The sequence below is a fragment of the Lampetra fluviatilis genome, chromosome 67 (genome assembly GCF_964198595.1).
Source record: "Lampetra fluviatilis chromosome 67, kcLamFluv1.1, whole genome shotgun sequence".
Classification (NCBI taxonomy): Eukaryota; Metazoa; Chordata; class Hyperoartia; order Petromyzontiformes; family Petromyzontidae; genus Lampetra; species Lampetra fluviatilis.
Window position 1 is genome coordinate 5,815,269 of NC_136341.1, and position 17,500 is coordinate 5,832,768.

General features: G+C 51.0%; 1 protein-coding gene across 1 annotated transcript in view; it reads left to right on the plus strand.

The window, feature by feature from the left end:
- Positions 1 to 17,500, plus strand: part of LOC144952415 (dynein axonemal heavy chain 2-like) — a 254,517-nt gene that overhangs the window by 10,975 nt on the left and 226,042 nt on the right.

The window sequence follows — 17,500 nt, forward strand, 5'->3', positions numbered from 1 at the left end:
ACACTATACATTGCAATATACCATACTATACACTACTACACTATACAACTGCACTATACACTACACTATAACACTTCTCTACGATACACTTCTCTTACCTATACACTACACTATACACTACACTATACACCTATACACTACCTACACTACATACCATACTATACACGACACTATACCACTACACTATACACTACACTATACACTGCACTGTACACTACACTATGCACTACACTACACTACACACTACACTACACTACACACTATACACTACACTATACACTACTACACTATACACTACACTATGCACTACTATACACTACACTATACACTACACACTACACTATACACTACTATACACTACACTATACACTACACTATACACTACACTATACACTACACTACACACTACTATACACTACACTATACACTACACTATACACTACACACTCTACACTATACACTACTATACACTAAACTATACACTACACTATACACTACAATATACACTACTATACACTACACTATACACTAAACTATACACTACACTATACACTACACTATACAGTACTATACACTACACTATACACTACTATACACTACAATATACACTACTATACACTACACTATACACTAAACTATACACTACACTATACACTACACTATACACTACTATACACTACACTATACACTACTATACACTACACTAAACACTACTATACACTACACTATACACTACTATGCACTACACTATACACTACTATGCACTACACTATACACTACACTATACACTACACTATACATTACTATACACTACACTATACACTACACTATACACTACACTATACACTAAACTATACACTACACTATACACTACAATTTTGGGCTGGCCATCCAACAAAGGCGGAGGTCACCGGCGTCTCCGTTGCCGCGCGGCGCTTTCAGACGGCCGCCGCCTCTCCTGCGGCCGTCTGGAACGCTCTCTCGCCCTTCCGTATGTTTGGAGAGCCCGCTGGGAGCTACGCGGCTTACAAATAACCCATCGCCTCGATTGGTAAGCTCATTTCCTCAGACCCGCTTGCTACTGTCGTTTAGTTTAATGTCCTCCCGCCCCCGCGCCTCCGATTCTTAGCTAGGGTTGGCTACGTCAATCATTCATAATCAACGTTTTTGGGTTTAGATGCGTTATTTATAAATGTGTCGTAACCCTCCACCACCCGACACGGCCAATCAGTAAAAAAATTAACCCGTAAAAACTAAGTTTTTCACTATAAATCCTTTATATGCGTGGCATCGGTTTTATTTTATTATTCATTTCTGTTTTTCTTGAGTAAGAGTTTCATTTTTATCACAATGGTATTTTAAATTAAATATAAAAAAAAAAATTCCTAAAAAGTGGAAAATTTAGGAAATCCTTTTTTCACGAAAATTAATTGTCACGCACAACGAGTCTGTGTGCAAAATGTCAGCTCGATTGGATCACGGGAAGTGGGTTAAAAAACGACCGAAATATTTGCACGGTCGTAAGCGCGCAAGCAAGTGAACTTAATATAAAGGATTAAAAAAAGTGTCACGTTGACAAAAGACAAAATCGTTCACTACTTTAGCCCACCGGTGTGTTGAAGAGTGAAACCACAACATTTACAATTTTTTTTGAGTACGACGTTTCGCTGGTAATTGCATCCAGCATCATCGGGCAATTCGCCAGAACGGTGAGGCTCTGCTCTGTCTCCCGTTCTTATATAGTCAATCAATTAATCAATCCATATCCCTGTCAATCGATCCAAATCTGTCAATCAATGAATCAATCTGGCTGTCAATCCATCACTCTGTCAGTCATCTCTCGATCCATCGATATTCCTATCAATCCGTATCTGTCAATCCGTCACTCTGTCCGTCATCTCTCAATGAATCGATATTCCTATCAATCCGTATCTGTCAATCCGTCACTCTGTCCGTCATCTCTCAATGAATCGATATTCCTATCAATCCGTATCTGTCAATCCATCACTCTATCAGTCATCTCAATGAATCGATATTCCTATCAATCCGCATCTGTCAATCCATCACTCTGTCCGTCATCTCTCGATCAATCGATATTCCTATCAATCCGTATCTGTCAATCCATCACTCTGTCAGTCATCTCTCAATGAATCGATATTCCTATCAATCCGCAACTGTCAATCCATCACTCTGTCCGTCATCTCTCGATCAATCGATATTCCTATCAATCCGTATCTGTCAATCCATCACTCTGTCCGTCATCTCTCGATCAATCGATATTCCTATCAATCCGCATCTGTCAATCCATCACTCTGTCCGTCATCTCTCGATCAATCGATATTCCTATCAATCCGTATCTGTCAATCCATCACTCTGTCAGTCATCTCTCAATGAATCGATATTCCTATCAATCCGCATCTGTCAATCCATCACTCTGTCCGTCATCTCTCGATCAATCGATATTTCTATCAATCCGCATCTGTCAATCCATCACTCTGTCCGTCATCTCTCGATCAATCGATATTCCTATCAATCCGTATCTGTCAATCCATCACTCTATCAGTCATCTCAATGAATCGATATTCCTATCAATCCGCATCTGTCAATCCATCACTCTGTCCGTCATCTCTCGATCAATCGATATTCCTATCAATCCGTATCTGTCAATCCATCACTCTGTCAGTCATCTCTCAATGAATCGATATTCCTATCAATCCGCAACTGTCAATCCATCACTCTGTCCGTCATCTCTCGATCAATCGATATTCCTATCAATCCGTATCTGTCAATCCATCACTCTGTCCGTCATCTCTCGATCAATCGATATTCCTATCAATCCGCATCTGTCAATCCATCACTCTGTCCGTCATCTCTCGATCAATCGATATTCCTATCAATCCGTATCTGTCAATCCATCACTCTGTCAGTCATCTCTCAATGAATCGATATTCCTATCAATCCGCATCTGTCAATCCATCACTCTGTCCGTCATCTCTCGATCAATCGATATTTCTATCAATCCGTATCTGTAAATCCATCACTCTGTCAGTGGATATCTCTGTGAATCTATCTGTCAAGCCATATGGCTGCCAATCGATCCATCTCGCTTTGTAAATGCGTCGCTGTATCTCTTGAAATCCACCTCCCAATTGTTTCTTTCAATGCATCGGTCTGTCTCCGCAAATCCATCTCCCTCAGGGTGTTCAACCATGTCTCTCTCCAAGTCCATCTCTCTCTCTCTCTGTTAATTTATCTCTGTCTGTCAGTCCATCTCTCTCTCTCTCTCTGTTCGTTTGATTTCTCTCTCTGTCTGTCAATCTATTTTTCTCTAAGTCAGTCTCTTTGTTATTTACCGGTAGTAACCTCCTGGTTACACCAGCCCACAGGGGATTATCGTGTCCATCCGTCGTGCATCCATAAAATGGGAGGGGTGGGGCTGGGTGGGGTGGAGAGGGAGGGGAGGGTGGGGCTGGGCTGGGTGGGGAGGGTGGGGAGGGGTTGGGTGGGGAGGGGAGGGTGGGGCTGGGCTGGGTGGGGAGGGTGGGGAGGGGTTGGGTGGGGAGGGGAGGGTGGGGCTGGGTGGGGAGGGTGGGGAGGGGCTGGGTGGGGAGGGAAGGGTGGGGAGGGGCTGGGTGGGGAGGGTGGGGCTGGGTGGGGAGGGGCTGGTCACCCCGTGGTGCCCTTATAAAACTCAACGTTTCACCTACTCACGCCGGCTTGTGCCCGCCCTCACAGTCGGGCATATTTGCGGAATACACCACGCCGCCGTTGACCCTGCAGGCCATTGACCGAGCAACCCGACGTTCCTACCAGCTCCCTCCGCAGGGCAATGTGTTTATCTCTCCCTCTCTGTCAATCCATCTCTCTCTCTAAGTCCATCTCTCTGTATGCCATTGTATCTCTCTCTGTGTGTGTCAGTCCATCTCTATCCGTCTCTCTGTGTCAATCTCTCCCTGTCCGTCAATCCATCTCTCTCCGAGTCCATCTTTCTGTCTGTCATTTTATCTCTGTGTGTGTGCCAGTCCATCTCTCTCTGTCAATATCTCTCTCTGTCAATATCTCTCTCTGTCAATTTCTCTCCCTGTCTCTCTCTCTTAGTCAATCTATGCATGAACCCGTTCCATCGCCTGGCGCAGAAATTCAATCAATCAATCAATGAAGTGGTGACCCCCGGTGGCTAGGAGATGTTGACTACCTCGCCTGGTACGCAGGAGGTCGTGGGTTCGATCCCGACCCTGACGCCCGCTGCTGTTATTTTATTTTCTACCCACGTGCCTTTACCGAAAGAACCAAAGAGTATGGATTCCTGCAGTCACGAAAGCTTCAATTCAAGATTGTATATTTGCAGTTTGCGTGTCTCTCTCATCATCATCATCACGGTGGCTAGGAGATGTTAACTAGTTTAAAGAACACCAGAGAAATATTAAACTATCGCAAACACAACTGTCGGCAGTGGCAGAACATGCTTGCCAACAGGGACACTCAATTGATTTTGACAACGTTGAAGTGTTGTGTAAAACTAGTTACTACTGGCAAAGACTAATTAGAGAATCCATTGAGATTGAGAGAAACAGAAATAACTTTAATCGCTCAGACAGCTACAGGCTTAGTGCGGCCTGGAAGCGTATTATTAAATAAGATGCATTACAATTCCTTATAAGGGAGACAAGCACTAACTGATTATTAATGTAGCATAATCACAATAGAACACATTCCAAATGATTACTAATCTACAACTCGCATCGTAACAATAGCCTTATTACTAATCAAGTATATAATTACAATAACCCCCCCCCTCAAATCTTTGCACCTGATGAGTTAATGAGTTAATGATGACGTCACCCTGCTGCTGCTCTATATAAGAACGGGAGACACAGCAGAGCCTCACCATTCTGGCGAATTGCCCGATGATGCTGGATGCAATTACCAGCGAAACGTCGTACTACTCAAATTGTAAATGTTGTGGTTCCACGCTTCAACACACCGGTGGGCTAAAGCAGTGAACGATTTTGTCTTTTGTCAACGTGACACTTTTTTTTACTGATTGGCCATGTCGGGTGGTGGAGGGTTACGACACATTTATAAATAACGCGATCTAAACCCAAAAATCGTTGATTATGAAAGATGTTAACTACCTCGCCTGGTGTGCAGGAGGTCGTGGGTTAGATCCCAACCTTGATGCCTGCTGCTGTAGATTTGGAGTCTGCGTCTCTCTCTCATCATCATCACCACGGTGGCTAGGAGATGTTGACTACCTCCCCACACCACCCACCCCACCCACCTCCCCACACCCCACCCACCCCCTCCCCACACCCACCCACCCCCTCCCCACACCACCCACCCCACCCACCCCACCCACCACCCCACCCACCACCCACCCGACCACCCCACCCACACCACCCCACCACCCCACCCACCACCCCTCCCCACCCACAGAATCCCACCACCTCACCCACAGCACCCCATCCACCACACCAACCACCCCACCCACCACCCACCCGACCACCCCACCCACACCACCCCACCACCCCACCCACCACCCCTCCCCACCCACAGAATCCCACCACCTCACCCACAGCACCCCATCCACCACACCAACCACCCCACCCACCTCTCCACACCCCACCCACCCCCTCCCCACCCCCTCCCCACCCACAGCACCCCACCACCTCACCTACAGCACCCCAAACACCACCCCACCACCCCACCCACCTCCCCACACCACCCAACCCACCCTCTCCCCACCCACAGCACCCCACCACCCCACGCACCACCCCACCCACCCACCCACCTCCCCACACCACCCCATCCACCCCACACACCACTCCACCCACCCACCCACCTCCCCACACCACCCCACCACCCCACACACCACCCCACCCACCCACCCACCCACCCACCCACCTCCCCACACCACCCCACCCACCCACCCACCCACCTCCCCACACCACCCCATCCACCCCACCCACCACCCCACCCACACCACCACCCCACCCACCTCCCCACACCACCCCCTCCCCACCCACCACCCCACCACCCCACCCACCATCCATCCCCTCCCCTCCCCACCCACCCCCTCCCCACCCACAGCACCCCACCACCCCACCCAACACCCCACACACCACCCAACCCACCCTCTCCCCACACACCACCCCACACACCACCCCAACCCACCCTCTCCCCACACACCACCCCACCACCCCACCCACCACCCCACCCACCACCCCTCCCCTCCCCACCCACCCCTCTCCTCCTCCCCCCATATCGGCGTCGATTTCCCCTCCCCGCTCGCCCTTAGAAACGAGTCACTCAATGAGGCATCTCCTTCTTTGCGTTGATTTTTCTTTTTTTAACAGACTCCCCCGTCTACTCCCCCCTCCCCCCCACCGATTGATTGTCGTGCTGACTGAACGATTGATTCGATTTCGTTCGCCTAACGAGCGTGCCGCGTGGGTGACGGCCACGCGGTTTAAAGTAGCCCAGCCAGCGGCCAGCGTCGAAGCCACGGCATGGAGGGAGACTTGAGACCAGGGTGTTGTAGTGTATAGTGTAGTGTATAGTGTAGTGTATAGTGTAGTGTATAGTGTAGTGTATAGTGTAGTGTATAGTGTAGTGTATAGTGGAGTGTATCGTGTAGTACATAGTGTAGTGTGTAGTGTAGTGTATAGTGTATCGTGTAGTGTATAGTGGAGTGTATAGTGTAGTGTATAGTGTAGTGTAGTGTATAATGTAGTGTATAGTGTATCGTGTAGTGTATCGTGTAGTGTATAGTGTGTAGTGTAGTGTAGTGTGTAGTGTAGTGTATAGTGTAGTGTATAGTGTATCGTGTAGTGTATAGTGTCGTGTATAGTAGTGTATAGTGTAGTGTATAGTGTAGTGTATAGTGTAGTGTATAGTGTAGTGTATCAGCCGGAGCCGCGCCTTGAGCAGGCCTCTTAACACTGGAAGCTCCACAGAGCAGCCGTCAGTGTCACCTTCCAGCATATTTTCCCTCATTCTGTAACACCGCCATCTTCGCCTGAGCACAGGCGAAGTTGGCGAAGTCATGGCGCTTGTTAGCCAGGTAAGGCACCACCCCATATACGAAGCTGCTGATGTGGTAGAAGGGCACCCCCAGTTTCCTGAAGATGTCCCCCAAAAGGCAGAACATTGATAATTAGTTTTTTACCCTTCTATCTAGCAACAAAACTGACACCTTTTTTTACAAGGAGTCATGTTTGCATAGACCACAATACCTGCAGCCATAATGCAAACAATAAACACAACTCTTATAATGTATGCACTGTCCTTGAAGTTGATTGGTCCACACCCGTGACAGCTTTCCTTAGAGCCTAGTCTCACTTGGTGTTGGACCAGATGACGCCAAAAGGCGCGCACAACTCAAAGACAATGCACCATCAGAGTATGAGAGCTCGGGGTAAAGCATTTACACCATTGGTTCCAATGGGGGCGGAACATTGGTTTGAGCCGCTGGCAGAGTAGGTACCGGTGGGGCAGATCCTTCCTGGCACCGCAGGAAATGCACAAGTCTGTTACCCCCGGCAAGAGATTCGGCTGAGCCACACAGCCGATGGCAACGTGCAGTGTGCCAACCTCCACTGGAGGTCACCGCAGCGTTTGGCTACGGGGGAGACTTGTACGTTTGTTTCCACTGAGAATGGCGGCCGCAATGAGACAGCGAGAGAGAGAGAGACACCGCAAACTGAGACAAATGCTCCCCGTGATGTTGGCGTTCTGGTAACGTTCCCAGCTAACGCAAGACGGCTGGCGGGGGACTTGACAAAAAATTAACCCGTAAAAACAAAGTTTTTCACTGTAAATCCTTTATATGCGTGACATCGGGGCGGCTAGAGTCCTCTCGTCCTCTGGCTTGAGATGGCTGCCACCTATGGGTCAGATGATTGTCTGCCACCATTAAGCAATTGGTAATTACATTTGTAATTATTTTTCCCTAAACAGTGTAAAATTTGGGAATTTTTATTTCACGAAAATTAATTGTCACGCACAACGAGTCTGTGTGCAAAATGTCAGCTCGATTGGATCACGGGAAGTGGGTTAAAAAACGACCGAAAGATTTGCACGGTCGCAAGCAAGCAAGCAAGCGAACTTAATATAAAGGATTTAAAAACTCAATGCCCCCACCCTCCTCCCCCCCCCCCCCCCCCTCAAGGCGAAACAGTTCGCCCGGTAAAGTCTTCGCATGGAAAATATGCGGAGAGCGGTGGCGCAGCGATTAGCAGGATGCTGCTGCTGCTAAGCTGGGTTAAGCTGTTTTTGTTTTTATTTTTCTAGGTATGGGACCCCCCCACCCCTCCCCGCCACGAGTTGATGTGTCGCTTTTCCCTGTTGGCCATCACAAATGATAAGCAGCTTGACGAAGTGGAGAGAGGGGTGGAGGTGGGAGACGGTGGGATGAGAGGTGGTGGTGGTCGTGATGGTTGTGGTGGTGGTGGTCGTGGTGATGGTGGTCGCGGTGGTGGTCGTGGTGGTGGTGGTCGCGGTGGTGGTCGTGGTGGTGGTGGTCGTGGTGGTTGTGGTCGTGGTGGTGGTCGTGGTGGTGGTGGTCGTGGTGGTGGTCGTGGTGGTGGTGGTGGTCGTGGTGGTGGTCGTCGTGGTGGTAGTCGTGATGGTGGTCGTGGTGATGGTGGTGGTCGTGGTGATGGTGGTGGTGGTCGTGGTGATGGTGGTCGTGGTGGTGGTCGTGGTAGTGGTGATGGTGGTCGTGGTGGTGGTCGTGGTGGTCGTGGTGGTGGTCGTGGTGGTGGTCGCGGTGGTGGTCATGGTGGTGGTGGTCGTGGTGGTGGTGGTCGTGGTGGTCGTGGTGGTGGTGGTCGTGGTGGTGGTCGTGGTGGTGGTGATGATGGTGGTGGTGGTGGTCGTGGTGGTCGTGCTGCGTGTGCAGTGCGTGTTGGTGTCGCTGCGTTGCGCCGTGCCACGAAACCCCGCGGGGTCCCCGAGTTCGATTCCCGCTCACGGTCGGCACCCCCGGTGACGATTCTCTGGTACCGGTCAAGGTCCCAGGTCCACTCACCAATGGGGAGACAAAGACGGCCGGGCGTGGGGGCTCACCGCCCACCCCGTCGCGTGCCGTGCCGACCTTCACGGGTGCTACTCGCTCACAGCACTTGCCCCAACAGTTTGTCAAGGCTATGCGGGCGATCTTTGTCTTTGTGTGTGTATCGCAACAAGCTAACACACACAAAGCTATTTTAAAGAAATGCGTTTTCAATCTGCGTGACTCTATGGGCCTCTGTGTGACGCTGTGGGTCTCCGTGTGAGTCTGTGGGTCTCTGTGTGAGTCTATGGGTCTATGTGTGAGTCTGTGGATCTCTGTGTGAGTCTATGGGTCTCTGTGAGACTTTGTGTCTCTGTGTGAGTCTATGGGTCTCTGTGTGACGCTGTGGGTCTCAGTGCCAGTCTGTAGGGTCTCTGTGTGAGTCTGTGGATCTCTGCGTGACTTTGGGTCTCTGTATGAGTCTATGGGTCTCTGTGTGAGTCTATGGATGTCTGTATGAGTCTATGGGTCTATGTGCGAGCCTATGGGTGTCTTTGAGAAGTTGTGCCACTGTGTGATTCTTTTGGTCTTTGTGTGAGTCTATGGGTGTCTGTGTGAGTCTCTGTGTCTCTGTCTGAGTCTCTGGGTCTCTGTGTGAGTCTGTGGGTCTCTGTGTGAGTCTATGGGTCTCTTTGTGTGAGTCTGTGGGTCTCTGTGTGTGAGTCTGTGGGTCTCTGTGTGAGTCTATGGGTCTCTTTGTGTGAGTCTGTGGGTCTCTGTGTGTGAGTCTATGGGTCTCTGTGTGTGAGTCTATGGGTCTTTGTGTGAGTCTGTGGGTCTCTGTGTGTGAGTCTATGGGTGTCTGTGTGTGAGTCTATGGGTCTCTGTGTGAGTCTATGGGTCTTTGTGTGAGTCTGTGGGTCTCTGTGTGAGTCTATGGGTCTCTGTGTGTGAGTCTATGGGTCTCTGTGTGAGTCTATGGGTCTTTGTGTGAGTCTGTGGGTCTCTGTGTGAGTCTATGGGTCTCTGTGTGTGAGTCTATGGGTCTTTGTGTGAGCCTGTGGGTCTCTGTGTGAGCCTGTGGGTCTCTGTGTGAGTCTGTGGGTCTCTGTGTGACGCTGTGGGTCTCAGTGCCAGTCTGTAGGGTCTCTGTGTGAGTCTGTGGATCTCTGCGTGACTTTGGGTCTCTGTATGAGTCTATGGGTCTCTGTGTGAGTCTATGGATGTCTGTATGAGTCTATGGGTCTATGTGCGAGCCTATGGGTGTCTTTGAGAAGTTGTGCCACTGTGTGATTCTTTTGGTCTTTGTGTGAGTCTATGGGTGTCTGTGTGAGTCTCTGTGTCTCTGTCTGAGTCTCTGGGTCTCTGTGTGAGTCTGTGGGTCTCTGTGTGAGTCTATGGGTCTCTTTGTGTGAGTCTGTGGGTCTCTGTGTGTGAGTCTGTGGGTCTCTGTGTGAGTCTATGGGTCTCTTTGTGTGAGTCTGTGGGTCTCTGTGTGTGAGTCTATGGGTCTCTGTGTGTGAGTCTATGGGTCTTTGTGTGAGTCTGTGGGTCTCTGTGTGTGAGTCTATGGGTGTCTGTGTGTGAGTCTATGGGTCTCTGTGTGAGTCTATGGGTCTTTGTGTGAGTCTGTGGGTCTCTGTGTGAGTCTATGGGTCTCTGTGTGTGAGTCTATGGGTCTCTGTGTGAGTCTATGGGTCTTTGTGTGAGTCTGTGGGTCTCTGTGTGAGTCTATGGGTCTCTGTGTGTGAGTCTATGGGTCTTTGTGTGAGCCTGTGGGTCTCTGTGTGAGCCTGTGGGTCTGTATCGCCCAGTATCAACATCAGAATGTTGATTTGTTCCCGAGGATAAATCCGATTAGCTCTAAAGCTCTCGTCTCACACACAGCGGCACGATGGCAGTGCAGAGTATAGGGAACGTTTTTTTCTTCTGGGAACGAGAGAGCAACCTCTCTGTAGCCACGTCTGCCTGATGATGATGATGGCGGCGGTGGTGGTGGTGATGATTATTATTTTATTTTATTATCACCGTGATGGGTAAAGCAGACGTGGTGCATGGATGTCGTCTCAGCCACAGCCTCTTGACAAGTCCCGGACGCGCGCCTGTGGGAGCGTGTGGGTGGGGGTGGTGTGTGGGTGGGGGTGTGGGGGGGTGTGTGGGGGGGTATGGGGGGGTGTGTGTGTGTGGGGGCGTTTGTGTGTGAGGGGTGTGTGTGGGGGTGTGGGGGGGGGTATATGTGTGTGGGTGTGTGTGTGGGGATGTGTGTGTGTGCGTGGGGGTGTGTGTGTGGGGGGTGTGTGTGTGTGCTTGTGTGGGTGCGTGTGTGTGCTTGTGTGGGTGCGTGTGTGGGTTCGTGGGTGTGTGTGGACGTGTGTGTGAATGTGTGTGTGTGGACGTGAGTGTGTGTGGACGTGAGTGTGTGTGGGTGCGTGTGTGTGTGGATGTGTGTGTGGGTGTGTGTGAACGTGTGTGTGTGGATGCTCGCTAACATCACTTGCCCCAACAGTCTGCTAAGGCTATACGGGGGATCTTTGTCTTTTTGTGTGTGGAGGAGATCATACAATCTAGGGAGACAAAGGCGGCCGGGCGTGGTGCTGGCCACCCACCCCCTCGTGTGCCACAGTGCCGGTAGCTTTCATAGGTGCTGCTACTCGCTAACAGCACTTGCCCCAACACTCTGTTAGAGGCTACACGGGGGACCTTTGTCTTTTTCGGTGCTGCTGCTACTTGCTACTACTCAGAGCACTTGCCCTCCCAACAGGCCCGTTAAAGGCTACCCGGGGGACCTTTGCCTGCGCGCCGAGACAATGGGTTTGACACGCGGCTGGAGAATTTGTTCTGGGCGATAGGAGGCCGTCAGCGGCTGTGCTTGATGGGGTTGAGGGTGAGCAGACTCGAATTACCTCACCCAGTCTCTAACCGTGGTGGTGGTGGTGTCTGAGTGAGTGGGTGAGTGTGTGAGTGAGTGAGTAAGTGAGTGTTTGACTGAGTGGGTGAGTGAGTGTGAGTGTGTCTGAGTGAGTGAATGAGCGTAAGTGTGTCTGAGTGAGTGAGAGTGTGAGTGAGTGTGTGTGAGTGAGTGTGTGAGCGAGTGAGTGTGTGAGTTAGTGTGTGAGTGAGTGTGTGAGTGAGTGAGTGTCTGAGTGAGTGAGTGTGTCTGAGTGAGTGTGTCTGAGTGAGTGTGTGAGTGAGTGAGTGTGTGAGTGAGTATGTGAGTGAGTGAGTGTGTCTGAGTGAGTGTCTGAGTGAGTGTGTGAGGGTGAGCAGACTCGAATTACCTCACCCAGTCTCTAACCGTGGTGGTGGTGTCTGAGTGAGTGGGTGAGTGAGTGAATGTGTGAGTGACTGTGAGTGAGTGTGTCTGAGTGTGTGAATTAGTGAGTGTGTGAGTGAGTGTGTGAATGAGTGAGTGTGTGTATGAGTGACTGTGTGAGTGTGTGAGTGAGTGAGTGTGTCTGAGTGTGTGTATGAGTGAGAGTGTGTCTGAGTGACTGTGTGAGTGAGTGAGTGTGTGAGTGAGTGTGTGTATGAGTGAGTGTGTGTATGAGTGACTGTGTGAGTGTGTGAGTGAGTGAGTGTGTCTGAGTGTGTGTATGAGTGAGAGTGTGTCTGAGTGACTGTGTGAGTGAGTGAGTGTGTCTGAGTGTGTGAATGAGTGAGTGTGTGAGTGTGTGAATGAGTGAGTGTGTGTATGAGTGACTGTGTGAGTGTGTGAGTGAGCGAGTGTGTCTGAGTGTGTGTATGAGTGAGAGTGTGTCTGAGTGACTGTGTGAGTGTGTGAGTGTGTCTGAGTGTGTGAATGAGTGAGTGTGTGGGGAGCAGTAGTGTATCCAGCCGAGTTCGATTCCCGCTCACGGCCAACATTACTAACGATTATCTGAACCGGTCCTGGTGCCTCTCCTAGGTCGACTCAGCCTCAAATGAGTATGTGGCGCGGTGCGTAAAAACATCGCCACTGGGGAGACAAAGGCGGCCGGGCGTGGTGTTGGCCACCCACCCCCTCGTGTGCCGTGTCGGCCTTCATAGCTGCTCGCTAACAGCACTTGCCCCAACAGTCTGTTGAGGCTACACGGGGGATCTTTGTCTGTGTCTACCTTCACAGGTGCGGCTGCTACTCGCTACTACTCACAGCACTTGCCCCGACACTCTGTTAGAGGCTACACGGGGGATCTTTGTCTGTGTGTCTACCTTAATAGGTGCTGCTGATACTCGCTACTACTAACAGCACTTGCCCCAACAGTCTGTTAGAGGCTACACGGGGGATCTTTGTCTTCGCCGGCCTTCATCGGTGCCGCGATGAAGGCCGGCACAGGGGATGGGGTGGATCTTCGCCCTTCTGCGTGCGCGTGTCCGGAAGCAAACCTCCTCTGGGGTTGCCCTCCGATCACATTCCTCCTCCGTCAAGGCTGATGCACCTAACAGCTCCGTGATGAGTTTACCTCTCCGTCTGCCCGCTCGTTCACCGTGCCCCCCCCCCCCCCATGTGCATTCAAAAATGGGAGGGATGGGGCTGGGTGGAGAGGGGAGGGTGGGGAGGGAGGGGCTGGGTGGGGAGGGGCTGGGTGGAGAGGGGAGGGTGGGGAGGGAGGGGCTGGGTGGGGAGGGGCTGGGTGGGGAGGGAGGGGCTGGGTGGAGAGGGGAGGGTGGGGAGGGGCTGGGTGGGCAGGGTGGGGAGGGGCTGGGTGGAGAGGGGAGGGTGGGGAGGGGCTGGGTGGAGAGGGAGGGGCTGGGTAGGGTGGGGAGGGGAGGGTGTGGAGGGGCTGGGTGGGGAGGGAGGGGCTGGGTGGGGAGGGAGGGAGGGGCTGGGTGGAGAGAGTGGGGAGGGGAGGGTGGGGAGGGGGAGGGTGGGGAGGGGTGGGGTGAGGAGGGGAGGGTGGGGAGGGGCTGGAGTGTGTGCGTGTGTGTGTGAATGTGTGGGTGAGTGTGTGTGTGTGAATATGTGAGTCAGTGTGTGTGTGTGTGAATGTGTGGGTCAGTGTGTGTGTGTGAATATGTGAGTCAGTGTGTGTGTGTGTGAATATGTGAGTCAGTGTGTGTGTGTGTGTGAATATGTGAGTCAGTGTGTGTGTGTGTGTGAATATGTGAGTCAGTGTGTGTGTGTGTGTGAATGTGTGGGTCAGTGTGTGTGTGTGTGTGAATGTGTGGGTCAGTGTGTGTGTGTGAATGTGTGGGTCAGTGTGTGTGTGTGTGTGAATGTGTGGGTCAGTGTGTGTGTGTGAATGTGTGGGTCAGTGTGTGTGTGTGTGTGAATGTGTGGGTCAGTGTGTGTGTGTGAATGTGTGGGTCAGTGTGTGTGTGTGTGAATGTGTGGGTCAGTGTGTGTGTGTGAATGTGTGGGTCAGTGTGTGTGTGTGTGAATGTGTGGGTCAGTGTGTGTGTGTGAATGTGTGGGTCAGTGTGTGTGTGTGAATGTGTGGGTCAGTGTGTGTGTGTGTGTGAATGTGTGGGTCAGTGTGTGTGTGTGTGTGAATGTGTGGGTCAGTGTGTGTGTGTGAATGTGTGGGTCAGTGTGTGTGTGTGAATGTGTGGGTGAGTGTGTGTGTGTGAATGTGTGGGTGAGTGTGTGTGTGTGAATATGTGAGTCAGTGTGTGTGTGTGTGAATGTGTGGGTCAGTGTGTGTGTGTGAATGTGTGGGTGAGTGTGTGTGTGTGAATGTGTGGGTCAGTGTGTGTGTGTGAATATGTGAGTCAGTGTGTGTGTGTGTGTGAATGTGTGAGTCAGTGTGTGTGTGTGAATGTGTGGGTCAGTGTGTGTGTGTGAATGTGTGGGTCAGTGTGTGTGTGTGAATGTGTGGGTCAGTGTGTGTGTGTGAATGTGTGGGTCAGTGTGTGTGTGAATGTGTGGGTCAGTGTGTGTGTGTGTGAATGTGTGGGTCAGTGTGTGTGTGAATGTGTGAGTCAGTGTGTGTGTGTGTGTGAATGTGTGGGTCAGTGTGTGTGTGTGTGTGAATGTGTGGGTCAGTGTGTGTGTGTGTGTGAATGTGTGGGTCAGTGTGTGTGTGTGTGTGAATGTGTGGGTCAGTGTGTGTGTGTGTGTGTGAATGTGTGGGTCAGTGTGTGTGTGTGAATGTGTGGGTCAGTGTGTGTGTGTGAATGTGTGGGTCAGTGTGTGTGTGTGAATGTGTGGGTCAGTGTGTGTGTGTGTGTGAATGTGTGGGTCAGTGTGTGTGTGTGAATGTGTGGGTCAGTGTGTGTGTGTGTGTGAATGTGTGGGTCAGTGTGTGTGTGTGAATGTGTGGGTCAGTGTGTGTGTGTGAATGTGTGGGTCAGTGTGTGTGTGTGTGTGAATGTGTGGGTCAGTGTGTGTGTGTGTGTGAATGTGTGGGTCAGTGTGTGTGTGTGTGTGAATGTGTGGGTCAGTGTGTGTGTGTGTGTGAATGTGTGGGTCAGTGTGTGTGTGTGAATGTGTGGGTCAGTGTGTGTGTGTGAATGTGTGGGTCAGTGTGTGCGTGTGAATGTGTGGGTCAGTGTGTGTGTGTGTGTGAATGTGTGGGTCAGTGTGTGTGTGTGAATGTGTGGGTCAGTGTGTGTGTGTGTGTGAATGTGTGGGTCAGTGTGTGTGTGTGAATGTGTGGGTCAGTGTGTGTGTGTGAATGTGTGGGTCAGTGTGTGTGTGTGTGTGAATGTGTGGGTCAGTGTGTGTGTGTGTGTGAATGTGTGGGTCAGTGTGTGTGTGTGTGTGAATGTGTGGGTCAGTGTGTGTGTGTGTGTGAATGTGTGGGTCAGTGTGTGTGTGTGAATGTGTGGGTCAGTGTGTGTGTGTGAATGTGTGGGTCAGTGTGTGTGTGTGAATGTGTGGGTCAGTGTGTGTGTGTGTGTGAATGTGTGGGTCAGTGTGTGTGTGTGAATGTGTGGGTCAGTGTGTGTGTGTGTGTGAATGTGTGGGTCAGTGTGTGTGTGTGTGAATGTGTGGGTCAGTGTGTGTGTGTGTGTGAATGTGTGGGTCAGTGTGTGTGTGTGTGAATGTGTGGGTCAGTGTGTGTGTGTGTGTGAATGTGTGGGTCAGTGTGTGTGTGTGTGAATGTGTGGGTCAGTGTGTGTGTGTGTGTGAATGTGTGGGTCAGTGTGTGTGTGTGAATGTGTGGGTCAGTGTGTGTGTGTGTGAATGTGTGGGTCAGTGTGTGTGTGTGTGAATGTGTGGGTCAGTGTGTGTGTGTGAATGTGTGGGTCAGTGTGTGTGTGTGTGAATATGTGAGTCAGTGTGTGTGTGTGTGAATGTGTGGGTCAGTGTGTGTGTGTGTGAATGTGTGGGTCAGTGTGTGTGTGTGAATATGTGAGTCAGTGTGTGTGTGTGTGAATGTGTGGGTCAGTGTGTGTGTGTGTGAATGTGTGGGTCAGTGTGTGTGTGTGTGAATATGTGAGTCAGTGTGTGTGTGTGAATGTGTGGGTCAGTGTGTGTGTGTGTGTGTGTGAATGTGTGGGTCAGTGTGTGTGTGTGTGTGTGTGAATGTGTGGGTCAGTGTGTGTGTGTGAATGTGTGGGTCAGTGTGTGTGTGTGAATGTGTGAGTCAGTGTGTGTGTGTGAATGTGTGGGTCAGTGTGTGTGTGTGTGAATGTGTGGGTCAGTGTGTGTGTGTGTGAATGTGTGGGTCAGTGTGTGTGTGTGTGAATATGTGAGTCAGTGTGTGTGTGTGAATGTGTGGGTCAGTGTGTGTGTGTGTGTGTGAATGTGTGGGTCAGTGTGTGTGTGTGTGTGAATGTGTGGGTCAGTGTGTGTGTGAGTTGCAAACGATTGTAATTGGAGTCAAAGGCAGCAGCAGCAGCTGAAAAAAATGTTGATTTTGAGCATGGATTTTTTTTTATTTCGGCATAAATTTGTAAGCGTGAAGTTAACCTCTTTGATTCTTTCGGTCAAGTCACGTAGGATAAAAACAAATTGTAGATCACGACGTTTCGATCGTAACGCAAGCAATCGCCACCACCACCACCACCACCACATCACACATACATACGAACCTATACATTGCGTGTGTTCGACACTCTGACCCCGTGTTTTGTAAGTTGTGGCGGTGTTAGCATAGTGGGTTGGTGGCCGTTGTGTTGCTGGTGGTGGCTGCGGTATAGAGGGGGCTAGACGGGCGCGGCACGGGCTAGAGAAGAGATGGAGTGATGTGGTACAGGAGGCACGGGCTAGAGAAGAGACTGAGTGATGTGGTACAGGAGGCACGGGCTAGAGAAGAGATGGAGTGATGTGGTACAGGAGGCACGGGCTAGAGAAGAGACTGAGTGATGTGGTACAGGAGGCACGGGCTAGAGAAGAGATGGAGTGATGTGGTACAGGAGGCACGGGCTAGAGAAGAGATGGAGTGATGTGGTACAGGAGGCACGGGCTAGAGAAGAGATGGAGTGATGTGGTACAGGAGGCACGGGCTAGAGAAGAGACGGAGTGATGTGGTACAGGAGGCACGGGCTAGAGAAGAGATGGAGTGATGTGGTACAGGAGGCACGGGCTAGAGAAGAGACGGAGTGATGTGGTACAGGAGGCACGGGCTAGAGAAGAGATGG